This window comes from Haematobia irritans, chromosome 2, assembly GCF_050003625.1.
Source record: "Haematobia irritans isolate KBUSLIRL chromosome 2, ASM5000362v1, whole genome shotgun sequence".
Lineage (NCBI taxonomy): Eukaryota > Metazoa > Arthropoda > Insecta > Diptera > Muscidae > Haematobia > Haematobia irritans.
The window spans coordinates 206,335,825-206,354,770 of record NC_134398.1 but is presented as its reverse complement, the minus strand read 5'-3'; the positions used below and the strand labels follow the sequence as shown (position 1 = coordinate 206,354,770).

Sequence of the window (18,946 nt, the reverse complement as noted above, 5' to 3'; positions counted from 1 at the left end):
CACAATTGACTGAATATTCTTTTCGAATAGTTGGTCATGTAGGCTTCTCGTTGTAAGCGGCGCTAAGGTTCTCTGTCTATTGCGGCAACTTAGGCGCCGCTATGTAAGAATGTTTTGTACTCGACCACTGGATGTTTGTTGTAATCGTTGGTGGCGGTGGCGTTAAAATGGTTGTGTGGGAAATTCAGCCAAAAGCTTAAAGAGAATAACCACAAGCCAGATGCTCTCTCGCACTCACACACATGCTCTTTCTCTGATGAGGCTAAGGGGTTCTCAGTACACAATGAACTTTGAGTTTGTTTGAATGTAGATTTTGATTAAATTTTTAATGATTTTGTTGTTTGTGGTCGTTCGGTCTACTCCGATTTGAGTTAAGAGCTCTGTCAGACAGCTACTTTGTTAGCCATGCCATGCCAGGCAAAGCCCGGACCCGAGAGAGGTGTAGCGTAGAGTATGGACTATTTTTTTTTTTATTCAGATTTTTCAGACAGTCCGATCGAACAGACTTTATGGTGGAAGATGAAATAACGAAACAATCGATCGATCGATCGTTCGCATGCTTTAAGTTTTGATGTGGTATACAGGTGTTTGTGACTTTCGGCAGATACTATAATGCGCGATATGTTTTTGCTGATGGCATGTTTGGCTGAGTGTACGTGTGTGTGTGTGCGATCACTTTATAAAGTCTTGTAGGAGATCGGTTGTAAATGCGATCGTCGCCGCATCGTCGTGGAATGTTGATGGTGTATAAGTGTGGGGCCCTGTATTATCTCTATGATGCCAGCCAGTGTGCCTCTGCCTAGTGGAATATTGGGTTTTTGATCGCCGTCGTCTTCTTCTTCTTCCTTCTCGTCTTCGTTGTGTTTGCATGTATGAATTTTGTATAGATGTGCGTGTATGTGTGTTGGCTTTTTGTTTCAGGTAGACAGAAAGGCGTTTGTTTAGTCGTTCTACGGCAATGAACGAGTTTAAAACAAAATTTGTTTTTTTTTTTTGTTTTTCTTCTACTACCAACTAACTGATATTTATTGTTGTTTTCATTTTGAGAGAGCAAAAGATAATTAAATAAAATAAATACTAAATAAAATAAGAACACCGATAGCGACAATACAATGAATAAACATAAATTACAAATTAAAAAAAAAAACGAATTGAAAGCCCAAAATACATACGTCTAATAATGAAACTAAGCGCAAGAGTTTTGAATCGAAAATAAATCGTAAACTTCAAAGATATACGAAAATTACATTGAAGATAATAAAATGTGTGACTTCGGCAAAATGCATCCAACCTAAAAAGTAATAAAAAATATTTTAAAAACTAGAAATTAAAAAAAGAAGAATTACAAATTAATTATATAATATTTGTGACCACAAAAATGTGTTTTAGTTCTATAGAAAAATAAACATCTTAATATAATATAATTCTCCTTAGATAAAAATTCCTTGTGCTTATTTTTTAACAAACCAAAAAAAAAAAAAAAAAAAAAACAATACAATTACAATAAAGCAGATTTAGTATACAGTTGTTGTTTTAAGTTTAAAACATAAAAAAATGTTGTCATTATTTTAGCAACAAAGTAAATTAAATTCAACATATCCATTAATGTATCCTTTACTTAAGTATGTGAACATAAATAAATCTTAGCCTTTATACACCCAAAAAAATAATTCTTTCCTCCCAAACGAAATTTTAGACAAACAAACTTCGTTTCTCATTTGCTTTTCGCCTTAAGGAAGTGTATTTGGAAGAAAAGTATATACTTTTTGTGATAAACGTTTATTCTTTTCCAGGATGTAAAAATAATTTCATAAAGACTAACTCAAAAAAAAAATCATTGTTTTCTTGATAATTGCATTTTCCCTCACATCTTTCTCACATCCACGAGGTTTTTTAGTTCATAACACCTTTTCCTGTAATACCAACAATGTAGAAGAAATTATACGATTTTATAAATTTTTAAAATTTTTTACCTTTCGCCTGGACGGAGAATTGAACCGCGGACCAAGCACTTTGTAAGCCAACACACTAACCACTGAGCTATGTACCTGTTATGATCATCAATAGATAATTATCCATATAAGTTATATTTATATAGCATAGCTTGCGGCGCCCACGAACCGAATAAACAAAGTTTATTTAACAGAAACAAACATTTAGTTTGGCACCGTGGAGCAGTGGTTGCTACGTCCGACTTGCATGCCAAGGGTCGTGGGTTCGATCCCTGCTTTGACCAAAGTTTTTTTGTTTGTTCGTTTTTTTACATATATTCCAGATATGTTCGAAAGATTCCGAAAAAATGTTCAACATTACATTGTACTATATTAAATTTTGAACTGTAAAATGTGTCTTATTAAAGCACTAAAGTCAGAAAAGAACAGTGTTTGATATAAACGAAATGGACTGTGTTGTTGTTTCAAATATAACTTTTTTTATTGAAAAAAATAAAAATTTTGTAACAAACGAATTTTTTTGGTGATAAAAGTTAAAAATTTTCGAAGCAATTCAGAAAACTCTAACAAAAGAAAAACGTTTTCGGTACACGTTTTCCAAACGTTTTTTTTCTTTGCGTGTATGACGAAAATTTTGACCGCTTCTGTTTGCCAATTTTTTATATTATATAATTTTTTCATCACCTGTCTGTATGTATTGTACACACACACACACTCAACAAAAAAGTTTACTTGGATCTAAAGATTTTGATCTTCCATTGAGTTTTTTGGTATTGATTCAGAGCCAAAGATGATGAGGTAAAAATTTAAATCTATTCTTTATAAAATTAAAATTAGTTTAAATTTATCGAATTTTCATTCTCTTTTTGCTACCCTACGGGAAATTGGTGCAAATTGCCACTGACGGACCTATCACAGAACTGGTATCTGTGCTCCAGTTAGTTGCAATTTTTAAATAGTCGTAATTTATTTATTTCCGTACTTGCTTGATATTAAAATCTTAATCTAATATCAAGCATTTTCACATTTATTGAAATAAAATTATCTGAATAACGACATATTTCAAAAGTTTTTATACCCTCCACCATAGGATGGGGGGTATATTAACTTTGTCATTCCGTTTGTAACACATCGAAATATTGCTCTAAGACCCCATAAAGTATATATATTCTGGGTCGTGGTTAAATTCTGAGTCGATCTGAGCATGTCCGTCCGTCCGTCCGTCCGTCTGTTGAAATCACTCTACCTTCCGAACGACACAAGCTATCGACTTGAAACTTGGCACAAGTAGTTGTTATTGATGTAGGTCGGATGGTATTGCAAATGGGCCATATCGGTCCACTTTTACGTAAGCCCCCATATAAACGGACCCCCTAATTTGGCTTGAAGAGCCTATAAGAGAAGCATATTTCATCCGATCTGGCTAAAATTTGGTACATGGTATTGGTATATGGTCTCTAACATCCATGCAAAAATTGGTCCACATCGGTCCGTAATTATATATAGCCCCCATATAAACCGATTCCCAGATTTGGTTTGTGGATCCTCAAAGAGAAGCAATTTTCATCCGATCCGGCTTAAATTTGGCACATGGTGTTAGTATATGGTCTCTAACAACCATGCAAAAATTGGTCCATATCGGTCCATAATTATATATAGCCCCCATATAAACGGACCCCCAAATTTGGCTTGCAGAGCCTATAAGAGAAGCATATTTCATCCGATCTGTTTAAAATTTGGTACATGGTGTTGGTATATGGCCTCTAACACCGATGCAAAAATTGTACCCCATCGGTCCATAATTATATATAGCCCCCATATAAACCGATTCCCAGATTTGGTTTGTGGATCCTCAAAGAGAAGCAATTTTCATCCGATCCGGCTTAAATTTGGCACATGGTGTTAGTATATGGTCTCTAACAACCATGCAAAAATTGGGTCATATCGGTCCATAATTATATATATCCCCCATATAAACCGATCCCCAGATTTGACCTCCGGAACCTCTTGGAGGAGCAAAATTCATCTGATCCGGTTCAAATTTGATACGTGGTGTTAGTACATGGCCGCTAACAACCATACCAAAATTGGTCCATATCGGTTCATAATCATGGTTGCCACTCGAGCCAAAATCTACCAAAATTTTATTTCTATACAAAATTTTGTCAAAATTTTATTTCTATAGAAAATTTTGTTAAAATTTTATTTCTATTGAAAATTTTTATTGAAATTTTATTTCTATAGAAAATTTTGTTACAATTTAATTTCTATAAAAAATTTTGTCAAACATTTATTTCTATAGAAAATTTTGTCAAAAATTTATTTCTATAGAAAATTTTGTCAAAATTTTATTTCTATAGAAAATTTTGTGAAAATTTTATTTCTATAGAAAATTTTGTGAAAATTTTATTTCTATAGAAAATTTTGTTAAAATTTTATTTCTATAGAAAATTTTGTCAAAATTTTATTTCTATAGAAAATTTTGCCAAAATTTTATTTCTATAGAAAATTTTGTCAAACTGAATTATATACGTATTTAATCGATCTTTTTTGATTTAATATATATCATGTATGGACTTACATACAATTTAGAAGGCGGTGTTAGGAGGTTTTAAGATACCTTGCCATCGGCAAGCGTTACCGCAACTTAAGTAATTCGATTGTGGATGGCAGTGTTTAGAAGAAGCTTCTACGCAATCCATGGTGGAGGGTACATAAGCTTCGGCCTGGCCGAACTTACGGCCGTATATACTTGTTTTTTTTTTTCATTTCGGGTTCGATTAAGAGGCCAAATTGAAACAGATTTCTAAGAGTTTGTCCGCGATTGGTTCCTGAGGACCTGTCTATGGCGTGCTCCTGCTAAATTGTCCCAGGGCGTGTTCTTTGGGATGAGTCCAAGACGCGTCCTAAAATGTAAATTTACCCCGTCAATGACGTTTTGATCAGAATTGAGACTGGTCCATACACACCAGGGACTAGTCCTGTACCGGTTCTGTGGTTGATCCATTTCCCGTAGGGTATTTACATACAAATAAATTTCAGTTTAAAAATCCAAATTTTAACACATATTTCAAAGTGATATATGACTTTTTTAATTTCAAACAATCTTTAAACCAAAATATATCCGAACTTATATTTGAAGTATTTTTTTTGTTTGAAATTAAAGTTTGAAATATTGTTTTAAATGCAAAAATTCAATACTCTGTTAACTTAAAGATTATTTATTTAAGTCACTATTTATTTAAATTGAAGAAACACTGTTTCCACTAAAATAAATCTTCCAGTTTTCTGATATATCTTTTCATGGGAAAGAATTTTTTTTTGTGCGTTGCATCGATGATTTAAATGTTTTTCTGCTCAATGAAATGTTTTATTTTGAAGGGTCTGTTGTAGCTTGGAATTTTAAACGAACATTTATCTGCTGCGACTGAGAAAAAAAAATAACTATGTCAATTAAATTTTTAATTGAATTTTGTCTCCACTTCTAATTAAAATTTGAATTGAGTTAAAAAAAAAAAATATTGAATTTTATTTTGAATGAAAGTTAGGTGGCAGCCCGATGTATCAGGCTCATTTAGACTATTCAGTCCATTGTGATACCACATTGGTGAACTTCTCTCTTATCACTGAGTACTGCCCGATTCCATGTTAAGCTCAATTACAAGGGACCTCCTTTTTATAGCGGAGTCCGAACGGCGTTCCACATTGCAGTCAGACCACTTAGAGAAGCTTTGAAACACTCAGAAATGTCACCAGTATTACTGAGGTGGGATAATCTACCGCTGAAAAACTTATTGGTGTATGGTCGAAGCAGGAATCGAACCCACGACCTTGTGTATGCAAGGCGGGTATGCTAACCATTGCACCACGGTGGCTTTGTATGTAAGCATATCCTAAAATTAAAAGTGGAATATTCTGTGACCTACTTATAACTTTATTGCCTTCCTCAATTATATATTTATTTTAAAACAAGTAAGGAAAGTCTAAAGTCGGGCGGGGCCGACTATATTATACCCTGCACCACTTTGCAGATCTAAATTTTCGATACCATATCACATCCGTCAAATGTGTTGGGTGCTATATATAAAGGTTTGTCCCAAATACATACATTTAAATATCACTCGATATGGACAGAATTTGATTCTTAAATATCACTCGATATGGACAGAATTTGACTTCTACAAAATCTATAGACTCAAAATTTAAGTCGGCTAATGCGCTAGGGTGGAACACAATGTTAGTAAAAAAAAAAAAAATATGGGAAACATTTAAATCTGAAGCAATCTTAAGGAAACTTCGCAAAAGTTTATTTATGATTTATCGCTCGATATGTATGTAAAAGAAGTTTAGGAAAATTAGAGTCATTTTTACAGCTTTTCGACTAAGCAGTGGGGATTTTACAAGGGAAATGTTGGTATTTTGACCATTTTTGTCGAAATCAGAAAAACATATATAGGGGAGCTATATCTAAATCTCAACCGATTTCAACCAAATTTGGCACGCATAGCTACAATGCTAATTCTACTCCCTGTGCAAAATTTCAACTAAATCGGAGTTAAAAAATGGTCTCTGTGGTCATATGAGTGTAAATCGGGCAAAAGCTATATATGGGAGCTATATCTAAATCTGAACCGATTTCAACCAAATTTGGCACGTATAGCTACAATGCTAATTCTACTCCCTGTGCAGAATTTCAACTAAATCGGAGCAAAAAATTGGCCTCTGTGGTCATATGAGTGTAAATCGGGCGAAAGCTATATATGGGAGCTATACCTAAATCTGAACCGATTTCAACCAAATTTGGCACGCATAGCTACAATGCTAATTTTACTCCCTGTGCAAAATTTCAACTAAATCGGAGCAAAAAAGTGGCCTCTGTGGTCATATGAGTGTAAATCGGGCGAAAGCTATATATGGGAGCTATAACTAAATCTGAACCGATTTCAACAAAATTTGGCACGCATAGCTACAATGCTAATTCTACTCCCTGTGCAAAATTTCAACTAAATCGGAGTAAAAAATTGGCCTCTATGGTCATATGAGTGTAAATCGGGCGAAAGCTATATATGGGAGCTATATACAAATCTGAACCGATTTCAATCAAATTTGGCACGCATGGCTACAATGCTAAATCTACTCCCTGTGCAAAATTTCAACCAAATTGGAGTAAAACTCTGGCTTCTGGGACCGTATTAGTCCATATCGGGCGAAAGATATATATGGGAGCTATATCTAAATCTGAACCGATTTCAAAAAAATTTTGCACATGTGACTATACTACTAATTGTACTCCTAGTGCAAAATTTCAACCAAATTGGGGTAATACTCAGGCTTCTAGGGCCGTATAAGAGCATATGGGCGAAAGATATATATGGGAGCTATATCTAAATCTGACCCGATTCCTTCCAAAATCAATAGGGTTCTATTTTGACCCAGAACACATACTTGTGCCAAATTCGAAGTGGATTGGGCTTAAATTACTACCTAATCCCTTGGTTACAAAAATGTATTCACGGTAGAGGTGTGCACGTGAGTAATATTTTACTCACGCTCACGCACACTCACGACAGAAAAATCTTACTCACGCACACTCACGCACGAAAAATTTTCGAACCGCTCAGGCTCACGAACACTCACGAATGAATTTATTTTAACAAATCACGCTCACGCACACTCACGATAGAAAAATTCTACTCACGCACACTCACGCACGAAAAAAATTCGAGGCATTCACGCTCACGCACACTCACGAAAGAAATTTTTTGCTCACGCACACTCACGCACGAAAAAATTTCAAGGCGCTCACGCACACTCACGAAGGAATTTATTTTCCAAAACTCACGCACGAAAATTGTTCTTGACGCTCACACTCGCGACAGAGAATTGTTACAAATGCACGAAAAATTTTGTGAAGTATTTACGCACATTCACGACTGTAGAAATGCTAATTTGACGATAAATAATATATATACCCAGCAAAAACTAGGCAACCACATCTCATTAGAATTGGCATTACCAGGAGTAAAGCTGTCATTACACGTTGCATTACATTGCGGTGAGTTATAATGACTTATTTGTAATGACAAAAATAAATACTTCTTGGTAATTTTCGAATTGTTATTCTCAAATGTTTAGGCAGTTGGCTTAATTGAAAGTTTGAATACTTCTTAGTACGAATGAACTAAAATATTGTTCTATGCTAACTTAATGGAAATTAAAATACATATATACCGATCGACTCAGAATCACCACCTGAGTTGATCTAGCCCTTGGTGTCCGTCCGTCCATGTATTTGTTGTTCGCAGGATTCCGGTCGCAATTATTAACCGATTTTGATTAAATTTGGTATGTGGCTCTTTATTGGCACAAGGACGAACGCTATTGAATTTAGATATAGCTCCCATATATGTATATGTATCGCCCGATTTCGATAAATGGGGTCAGATTACGCTCATTTACTAACCGATCGGCGTCAAATTTGTCACAATGTAATCCACTGACTCTATGTGCAAAATATCATCCAAATCGGTGCAGATTTGGATATAGCTGCCATATATATGTAGCGCCCAATTTTCAAAATTTGCCCCTTATAACCTTATTGTTGACCATTGTGGCCTCATTTATTAACCGATCTTACTCAAAGTTAGCACAAGGTAATCTCCTGTAATATCAACAAAACCTGCAAAATATAATCCAAATCGGGTCATATTTAGATATAGCTCTTATATATATTTTTCGCCCGTTTTTGAAAAATGTACCCCTTGTAACTTTATTTCTAACCATAGTAGCCTTATCTAATACCCGATCTTACTCTAATTTAGCACAAGGCAGCCCTCTGTGGTATCAACCAATATATGGATATAGCTCCCATATAAATGCATCGATCGATTTTCCCAAATTTGACCATAATACTCTTATTTATTAACCTATGTTGCTCAAATTTCAAATAAACATGTATTAGCCGATCGTATTGAGACTTGTATGTAGCTATTACATAAATCTATTACCCTATTTTCAGAAATTTGAATTTATTACCCACACTAATTGAGCGATTTCCAGTTTTTTTAATAAAGGATTCAATATTAGTAGCATACTAAATAACTCTGTAGGTTCAGAATCAACTATACTCCTATGTTAATATAAGACATTTCTGTTCAGATTATGATAAAACTCCCATGTACCCAGTAATATTATTAAATCTGGAGATGTGGTTTTCCCAAACCTATATCATTGATACCCTACAAACAATGTTCACTAATTCAGTAGGGGTGATTTGGGGTATGATGTAGTCGGCCCGGCCCGACTTTCTACTTTACTCGTTAATCGAATTTTATTTAATCTACAAATGTTTTATGGTACACTTTTTCGACAATATTTCTCATTTTCGTTAGAAAAAAAAAACAAAGCAATATTTTATAAAAGGTTTTATTGTTTAAGGAACGGCACTATACTCGGTTTTGCACCGAAAACCAGCGCTTCAACATTACTTTTTTAATCAATTAATTTTAAATGAAAAAAAACTATTACACAATCCATGCGATTGACATCGTGATCGTGATTCAAATCGAGATCGTGATTCAACTCGTGAGCGTGATTCAAATCGTGAGCGTGATACAAGTCGTGAGCGTGATTCAAATCGTGAGCGTGATTAAAATCGTGAGCGTGATTTAAATCGTGAGCGTGATTAAAGTAGTTATCGTGATTCAAATCGTGAGCGTGATTTTGTTTTCGTGAGTGTAATTATCAAACATTTTTACTCACGCACATTCACGAATAATTTTTTTTCGTGACTCACGCTCACGCACGAAAATTTTCAGCTTGATCACGCTCACGCACGCTCACGAGATTGACTCCATCGTGACTCACGGCTCACGCGTGAGTCACGATAATTTTCGTGAGTCACGAAAATTTCGTGTCACGTGCACACCTCTAGTTCACGGACAGACGAACAGGCGGACATGGCTATATCGACTCAGGAGCCCACCCTAAGCATTTTTGTCAAAGACACCATGTGTCTATCTCGTCTCCTTTTGGGTGTTGCAAACATATGCACTAACTTATAATACCCTGTTCCACAGTGTGGCGCAGGGTATAAAAAGTCGCTTCTTCAGACTCAATATCAAAATCCTTAAATGTAGATAGTCTGGAGAGTTGAAAACTATTCACCCACGAGAATCATGTGGTAGTCGTCATTAAATATTATCAATCAATCCTAAATTTGTCTGATCATTTTACCTGGTGAACGTGATGGAAAAACTAGAGCATGATTGAAATCTGCAATAATACAATTCGTGAGCGGGATTATGTTTGGTATCTTGATTATTTTCGTAAGCGTAGTTTTTACTCACGAACAGAATACTTATTTGACTTATGCTCACGTACTTCATTCGTGAGGTTCACGTCTGTGTCACGACAATTTCGTGTCACGTACATCTCTACTATTTTAAACGGGTCTTCTTCTATCATTGAGCTAAACATAGAATCTATCAGAATTAATTTATAAGAGAACATTTCCCACATGTGTGTTGTGGCCCATGAAAATTCTGGAAACTCACGAACAATCTCGTTGCTTACAATACTATGCATATTTTACAGAAATGTTTACAATCTTCAGTTTAATTCCAAGCTTTGGACCACAGCTGCTTATTACACTGCACCTTTTTAATTTTCCCGCAGTGTTACAACTATCTGAATGGAATCTGCCCAATTTGAAAATCAATAAAATGTAGTTCAACTCACGTTCGTTTACTAATTGAAATAATAAATAAATTTGTTATGTATGGCTCGTAAAAAAATTTTTAGAGAAGCGGAAAAAAATGTTTTCTTTCCAACAACAACAAAACGATCAACTAGAGCCACAAAACAGTAGATTGTAAATTGAAAATACAATAATAAAAAAACCAACAAAACATCTACAACAAGCAATAACAACAACAACGAAGATAGTGTATAAGTAATATACAAATTGAATATTTTATTATCATAAACGAAGAATTGAAAAGAACAACAATTAAATCGAATATAATTGAACACCTGGATGTCTGAGAAGATGTGGTCATTATGAAATGAGATATCTCATATGTAAACTAAATCTTGGAATTATTTATTTATGAGCTAGAGAAATGGAATAAGATTATAGTATTTAGAAGAAAATCCAAAGTAACAAAAAAAAAAACTCACAATTGTGAGATATAAATATAGTGTAGCTGAGTATTAAACTAATATTTTTAATAAATAACATACATAAAAAAATTACCTTCAGTCCTATATACGATCATTTCTTAGGAAATAGTAATTAAAAAAAAAATTAAGTGTTTCAGAGCTTCGCAAAATAGTGTGTCGGATTGGTAGGAGGCAATCTTTATGAGTTGTCATAAAGCCTAAAGTTTTTGGTTGGTTCAAACGAAGGACATAATTGGGTGGGTTTAACGGATGGTCGGACGGACGGCTACTTATATCCAAAAATTTTAAGCTAGAAAATGGGTACCTGGAAGACGAGCCTCAAAACCCACATGAAACAGGACACAAATGAGGGCTGGCGCTTCGTAATGCATGTGAGACCCATTAAAATGAACCCCAACAAAATGTAACTGAAACATGAAAATCGTCCCCAAAAGAAAATTAGGACCGATATTCTTCTCTTTTGACTTAAAAGGCCGGTTGTAAATTAACCCGAACTGATGAAAAATGTATGGCATTTTATGAAAAAAAATAAATATGTGTTACCCAGAATGAATATGTTGGAAATCACATTAGCCCAATTTGTTCATAGGAGTTAGTTTTAAACCTCGACCAAAGACCGTCCACGCAAAATTGTCAAAAGAAAATTGGGTCTTATTTTCATGTGAAATATTGGGATTTATTTTCGTAATACAAATGGTCCACAAACATAAAATGAAGTCAATTCCCACAAAAAACTAAAAATTTGGTGTTGTTGTGGTTTTTAATATAAGTTTTTGGGGTCGTATTTCATTCAGGTTTTGGGGCTAATTTTCATTGGTCCACGCAGAAGAAGACGAGATAGACACATGGTACACTAAAAAAAATATTTACTGAAAAAAAATTTAAATATACTAAATATTATGCAACCCAAATTTTAGGATGCGACAATTACAAAATATTAAGAAAAAATTTCTTAAAAATAATGAAATTTTAATTGAAATAATGTTTATAATCTTTATTTCAAAAAAATTTTTTAGGAATTTGCGTCCCTCCGTATAAGTATGTCTTTGAACTAAGTCAAATTTTCCTTAAAGTAAAGAAACACAGTTTTGATTTATGGCAATCGGCCCTAAATTAACTGAAATATTGAATCATTAGATTTAACATAAAAACACTCCAAATATAGGCTAAATATTATTTTGAGGATTTAGCATCTTTGGGTTAGTTTTTTTTTTATGGAATTAAGAAATCGCTATTAACTTTGAAGTATCTGTTATAATTTGGATTTCTAAACTGGCATTTGTTTGTACGTAAATAGCTTTATTAATATACAGCGAAAAGAGAATGCAAATTCGATAAATGAAATCTCTATTCTAATTTTAATTTTATTGATCCTACACTAAAAAAAGCCTACATTTTAGGAAGCGCAATTTATAAAATATTAAGGATAAATTTCTTTAAAATAATGAAATTTTAATTAAAAGAAAGTTTATAATCTTTGCTTCAAAAATTTTTTTCATTAAATTTCAGGACACACAATTTGAAAATTTGCCCCTTCGTTAAAGTTGCATGTCATTAAATTAAGGCAAATTTTCCTTCAAGTAAAGAAACACATTTTTGATTTAAAGAAATCGTCCATAAATTAACTGAAACATTGAATCTTTAGATTTAAGATAAAAACGCTTCAAATGTAGGCTACGACTTATTTTGAGGATTTGGCATCTTTGGTTTAAAGTTTTTTTTTTTTTTTTGAATTAGGAAAATATTTTTTTATTTTTTATATATATGGAGTATCCGTCATAATTTGGATTTGGATAAACTGGCATTTATTTGCACGTGAATAGCTTTATTAATATACCGGTAAAATAGAATGACAATTCCATAAATGAGATCTGTATCCTAATTTTAATTTTACAGATTCTAGATTTAAAGCCAGATAGGTCGAAAAAAATTCGTTATTTTAAATCCTTAAAGGAAGGTCAAAATCTTTGGATCCAAGTAAACTTTTTTTTTGAGTGTAGTTTTATAGCCAAATAGGTCGCTGAAAAATGTATTGATGTTAAAGAAGCCGCATCTTTGGCTCGAAATCAATACCAATATCCTTAAGCGAAGGTCAAAATGTTTGGAACCAAGTAAAATTTTTTGTAGTGTATCTTTGGTAATAATGCTCAAGACCGGCTCCTGAGTCTAACTAGCCATGTCTGTCTGTCTGTGAACACATATTTGTATTCAAAGTCTAGATCGCACTCTTAGTCCCCACGACTTCAAATTTGGAGGAGTAAATTTCATCCGATCCGGTGGTAATTTGTCTCACTAGCACGCGAAAATTGGCTCCTCTATACACTCAACAAAAAAAAAAAGTTTACTTGGATCCAAAGATTTTGACCTTCCCTTAAGGATTTTGGTATTGATTCCGAGCCAAAGATGCGGCTTCTTTAAAATAAAGAAATTTTTTAGCCACCTATCTGGCCTTAAATCTAGGATCAATAAAATTAAAATTAGGATGGCATTTTCACACTCTTTTCGCGGTTTATTTATAAAGGTACTCACGTACAAACCAATGCCAGTTTAAAAATCCAAATTATAACGGATAAATAAGTATAAACGGCCGTAAGTTCGGTCAGGCCGAAGCTTATGTACCCTCCACCATGGATTGCGTAGCAACTTCTTCTAAACACTGCCATCCACAATCGAATTACTTGAGTTGCGGTAACGCTTGCCGATGGCAAGGTATCTTAAAACCGCCTAACATAACACCGTCTTCTAAATTGTAAGTAAGTCCATACGTGGTATATATTATATCAAAGAAGACCGATTAAATACGTATATAATTTAGTTTGACAAAATTTTCTATAGAAATAAACTTTTGACAAAATTTTCTATAGAACTAAAATTTTAACAAAATTTGCTATAGAAATAAACTTTTGACAAAATTTTCTATAGAAACAAATATTTGTAGATTATTTTTGGCACGAGTGGCAACCAATATTGTGAACCGATATGGACCAATTCTGGTATGGTTGTTAGCGGCCATATACTAACACCATGTTCCAAATTTCAATGGGATCGGATGAAATTTGCTTCTCTTAGAGGCTCCGCAAGCCAAATCTGAGGATTGGTTTATATGGGGGCTATATATAATTATGGACCGGTTTGGACCAATTTTTACGTGGTTGTTAGAGACCATATACTAACATCATGTATCAAATTTCAGCCGAATCGGATGAAATTTGCTGCTCTTTGAGGCTCGTAGACCGGTGTGGGCCAATTTTTGCACACTGAAAAAAAAGCATACTCGGTTCCAAAGATTTTGTCTTTACTTTAAAAAATTTGGTATTGATTCCGAGCCAAAGAAGCGGAGAATACAAGTAAGGATACTTTTAAGACACAATTCTCTTTTAAATTTAGGTTTTGTGTACTTGCTTCTAGGAAGCAAATTTTAATTTTTCGCTTTCTTAGCTTTTTTTCTTCATATGCTATCAAAGTCCTTTAAAAACGAGTTAACGGCAACTTTATTTTCCAAATTAGGACTCGACTTCCAGTAGAAATTATGCTATGTTTGAAGTAAAAAACTTCTTTAAAATAAAGTTTTGAAAAACATGTCCTATATTTGAACGATTTTTTGCTTTGTATTCAAGATGCAAAAAGACAACAAATTTAATGACAATTTCATTAAATTTAAAGAATTTTTCTGAATTATTAACGTCAAGTTGATCTTAGCCTATAAATTTTTTCTTTCATGTTAAGATACCCATTTTTAAGTCAAATCACTTAATTATAAGGACAATACGACTTCATTGAAAAGTTTATCGACTTTTGGACAAGGAAAATAACTTTATTTTAGAGAAATGCGTCTTCTATGCTAAGCAAAATTTGTATTCGTATTTTAAAGACATGAAATCTTTGACCTTACGACAATATTTTTTTCAGTGCATGTTTATTAGAGACCATATACCAACATCATGTACCAAATTTCATCAAGATCGGATGAAATTTGCTTCTCTTTGAGGCTCCGCAAGCAAAATCGAGGGATTGGTTTATATGGGGGCTATATATAATTATGGACCGATGTTGATCAATTTTTGCATGGTTGTTAGAGATCATATACCAACACCATGTACTAAATTTCAGCCGGATCGGATGAAATATGCTTCTGTTAGAGTCTCCGCAAGCCAAATCTGAGGGTCCGTTTATATGGGGGCTATACGTAAAAGTGGACCGATATGGCCCATTTGCAATACCATCCGACCTACATCAATAACAACTACTTGTGCCAAGTTTCAAGTCGATAGCTTGTTTCGTTCGGAAGTTAGCGTGATTTCAACAGACGGGCGGACTGACGGACATGCTTAGATCGACTCAGAATTTCACCACGACCCAGAATATATATACTTTATGGGGTCTTAGAGCAATATTTCGATGTGTTACAAACGGATTGACAAAGTTAATATACCCCCCATCCTATGGTGGAGGGTATACAAATGTTTTCCTAATTCAAAAAAAAAACTTTAAACCAAAGATGCTAAATCCTCAAAATAAGTCTTGGCCTATATTTGAAGCATTTTTATCTTAAAGTGGCAGCCCGATTAAGATTCAGGCTCACTTAGACTATTCAGTCCATTGTGATAATTTTTATCTTAAATCTAAAGTTTCAATATTTCAGTTAATTTAAGGGCAATTTCTTTAAATCAAAAATGTGTTTCTTTACTTTAAAGATGCGACTTTAATAGAGGTACGCAAATTTACAAAATGTGTGTCCTAACTTTAATGGAAAAAATTTTAAGTAAAGATTATAAACTTTTTTTTAATTAAAATTTCATTATCTTAAAGAAATTTGTCCTTAATGTTTTGTAAATTTCGCATTCTTAAATTTAGGTTGCATAATCTTTAATATCACGTAAATATTTTTTTCAGTATATAAACGGATCAAGAACTTAAAAGGCTTGTATAACTATTTATTCTGTCTTTGTATCTAACATAGATTCCATATGGGCTAAGGTACAATTTAGAAACCAATACGCATAGTAGGCGATACATAATATTCGGCCTGGTCGGACGTTTATACTTGTTTTTAATTATTTTGATTCCTTATAAATACATATTTGTAAGAAATATTCTTATATTCTAGATTTTTTCGTATTTGTAAATTTTGTTTGCCTAGAAAAAAAAACCCGTGTCACAGTGGCCTTTTCATACTTGTAATAATAAAGAATGGCTGTAACTTTATATGTTTGTACACATTTTATTGTCAAACGCCCTTGTTTATTTGTTGTTTGTGTGCCTATTGAAAATTCACCTTTTCACTCGAAAAGTGTCAATACTACAAGTCAAGGTGTATTTATTTTTAATAAAAACCAAAAAAAAAAAAAAAATTATGTTATCGGAGATATGCGAACTAGATCAGGCGTTTAAATCCAACGAATTTGGGCAACTGGGAAAAATTCCATAATTCCATAATATATTAATAAATTATCCAAATATTTACTTGGTCTAAATTGTCGTTTCGTTTTTTTTTTCTGTTTTCTCTTTCATTTCTTTGCAGTGATTTGTGATAGCTACAAGAAAACGGAAGTAATCGGTCTTAATTTCCCGATCTCGATCAACAAACAAATCCAACAATTCAAAATACTCTTCAACATTCTCGAAATTCCTAAGCATTCAAATGCCCATGCCACCCAACAAACCAAACGATAGTCGAAACGAAGATACCAAAAACCAAATTCAATGTTGGTTAAATTGTGTTGTGTGTGCGTTGTTGTGTGATTTGATCTTAAATCCAAAAATGGCATGAACTTGAGTAGCTTCGTCTTTAGCAATGCAGTGTTGCGGTGTTGCTACTCTCCGTTGCCAACGTGAATGTTTGTCAAACAAAAATATTTGATATCTACCGCAGCCGCTGTAAAACGGAATTTGAACAGACCTGAAAAAAAAAGATACATTTCCATAACTGTATCTTCTGAATGCAGCCAAGCAGCAAAGAAGTCACCTCAACTTTGTTATTAGTTTTTGGTTGTTGGTAATTTAAACATTATCACCAGTAGATTTATTTTGACCAGTTGAGACACAGCCAATACGGACATACATGTATGCACCCATATATACCACGTATCATCATCGGGGTCTACTGCACGGTAACCGAAAACTTTTGTTTCAAACAACCTGAGGTGAGTTTTTCCAACATTGTTTTTTTTTTTTTGTACTGTCGTTTTTGTTAGCCTTCTACTAAACCCGATTTAAGTGACAACTATGGCTTTGGCTACGGCTTACGAGAGTAGTGTGCAAATTATGAAGGGCTGCCGTCAGTTGAATGAAACTCACAAAGTATTTTGCCTATTAAGCCACACAGGCAAAAATTCGTTTTCTTTTGTGGGAAACGAAATTTTAAATCAACGAAGTTTTCTTTTGTTGTTACAGTTGTTTTCTTCAGGCTAAACAAAATAGGTGGGGGCGGGCAAACGTGGCAAAGTTATAGTACCATTTGCCACAACACAAATGTATTTATATTTAAAAATACAACTTTGCCAATAAAAAACACTGCGTTCGTTTTGGAGCATGCAGGTGTTTTAGGACCACAAATAGGTGCGTCGAAAATGATGTGTATCGGTCCATGTTTTGCTTTAGCCCCCATATAGACCGATCTCCCGATTTTACTTCTTGGGGTCTAGATATATACAGTAGTAAGTTCGGCCGGGCCGAATCTTAAATACCCACCACCATGAATCAAATATAATAGTTTCCTTTGAAAATTTCAGGGGAGTTTGATGACAGATATTTTCCCAAGCAGACCAGCGAGCCTTCTATACTCTCAATAAGTGAATCGGTCTATATGAAGGCCTTACCAAATGGACCGATAAAACTAAATCATATACACTTTGTTATGGGCCTAAAATGCCAGTATATTTTCAATATTAAAAACTGTACCGATACTCACCATTTTCAAAACATAGACCGGTACTCACCATTTTCGGCACACGTCCTTAGGGTCCTAGTATTTAAATATTTCAAATTTCAGGTAAATTGGATTAATACTACGGATTCTAGAAGCCCAAGAAGTAAAATCGGGAGATCGGTCTATATGGGGGCTATATCAAAACATGGACCGATACACCCCATTTTCGGCACACCTCTTTATGGTCCTATAATACCTCTAGATTTCCAAATTCAGGCAAATCGCATAGAAAATACACTTTCTAGACGCCCAAGAAGCAAAATCGGTCCATATGGGGGCTATACCAAAACATGGACCGATAGGCACCATTTTCAGTACACTTTTTTATGGTTCTAAAATACCTCTAGATATCCAAATTCAGGCAAATTGGATAAAAACTACAGTTTTTATAAGCCCAAGACCCAAAATCGGGAGGTCCATCTTAGAACTTGACCTGCCTGCAAACAAAAGAAGAATCTGTGCCAAATTTCACGACGATAGCGCCATTATTGAAGGCTGTAGCGTGATTACAATAGACAGACAGACAGATGGACATGCTTATATCGCCTTAGAATTTCTCCCTGATCAAGAATATATATACTTTATATAGTCTGAAATCGATATTTCGATGTGTTACAAAGGGAATGACAAACTTATAATACCCCCGTCACCATTATATGGTGGTGGCTATAATAAGGTTATAAGGGACAAATTTTTCAAAAGCGGTCGCTACATATATATGGGAGCTATATCTAAATCTGAACCGATTTGGATGATATTTTGCAGATAGAGTCAGTCGTTTAGAAGATTAGAGTAAGCCAAGTTTGAGTAGGATCGGTCGGATAAATAAGGGATTTATGGCCAAATTTGTGAAAATCGGGCGATACATATATATGGGAGCTAT

General features: G+C 34.0%; 1 protein-coding gene across 3 annotated transcripts in view; it reads left to right on the top strand.

The window, feature by feature from the left end:
* dpp (decapentaplegic morphogen) overlaps positions 1-18,946 on the top strand; it is a 236,968-nt gene that overhangs the window by 169,803 nt on the left and 48,219 nt on the right. For 2 of the 3 annotated variants that reach the window (XM_075297308.1, XM_075297307.1), the window contains exon 3: positions 16,657-17,278. The gene's annotated coding sequence lies outside the window, so the exon portion shown is untranslated. Of the gene's footprint in view, positions 1-1,025; positions 1,299-16,656; positions 17,279-18,946 lie in introns of those variants that run through there. The other variant, XM_075297309.1, reaches the window with a different exon arrangement.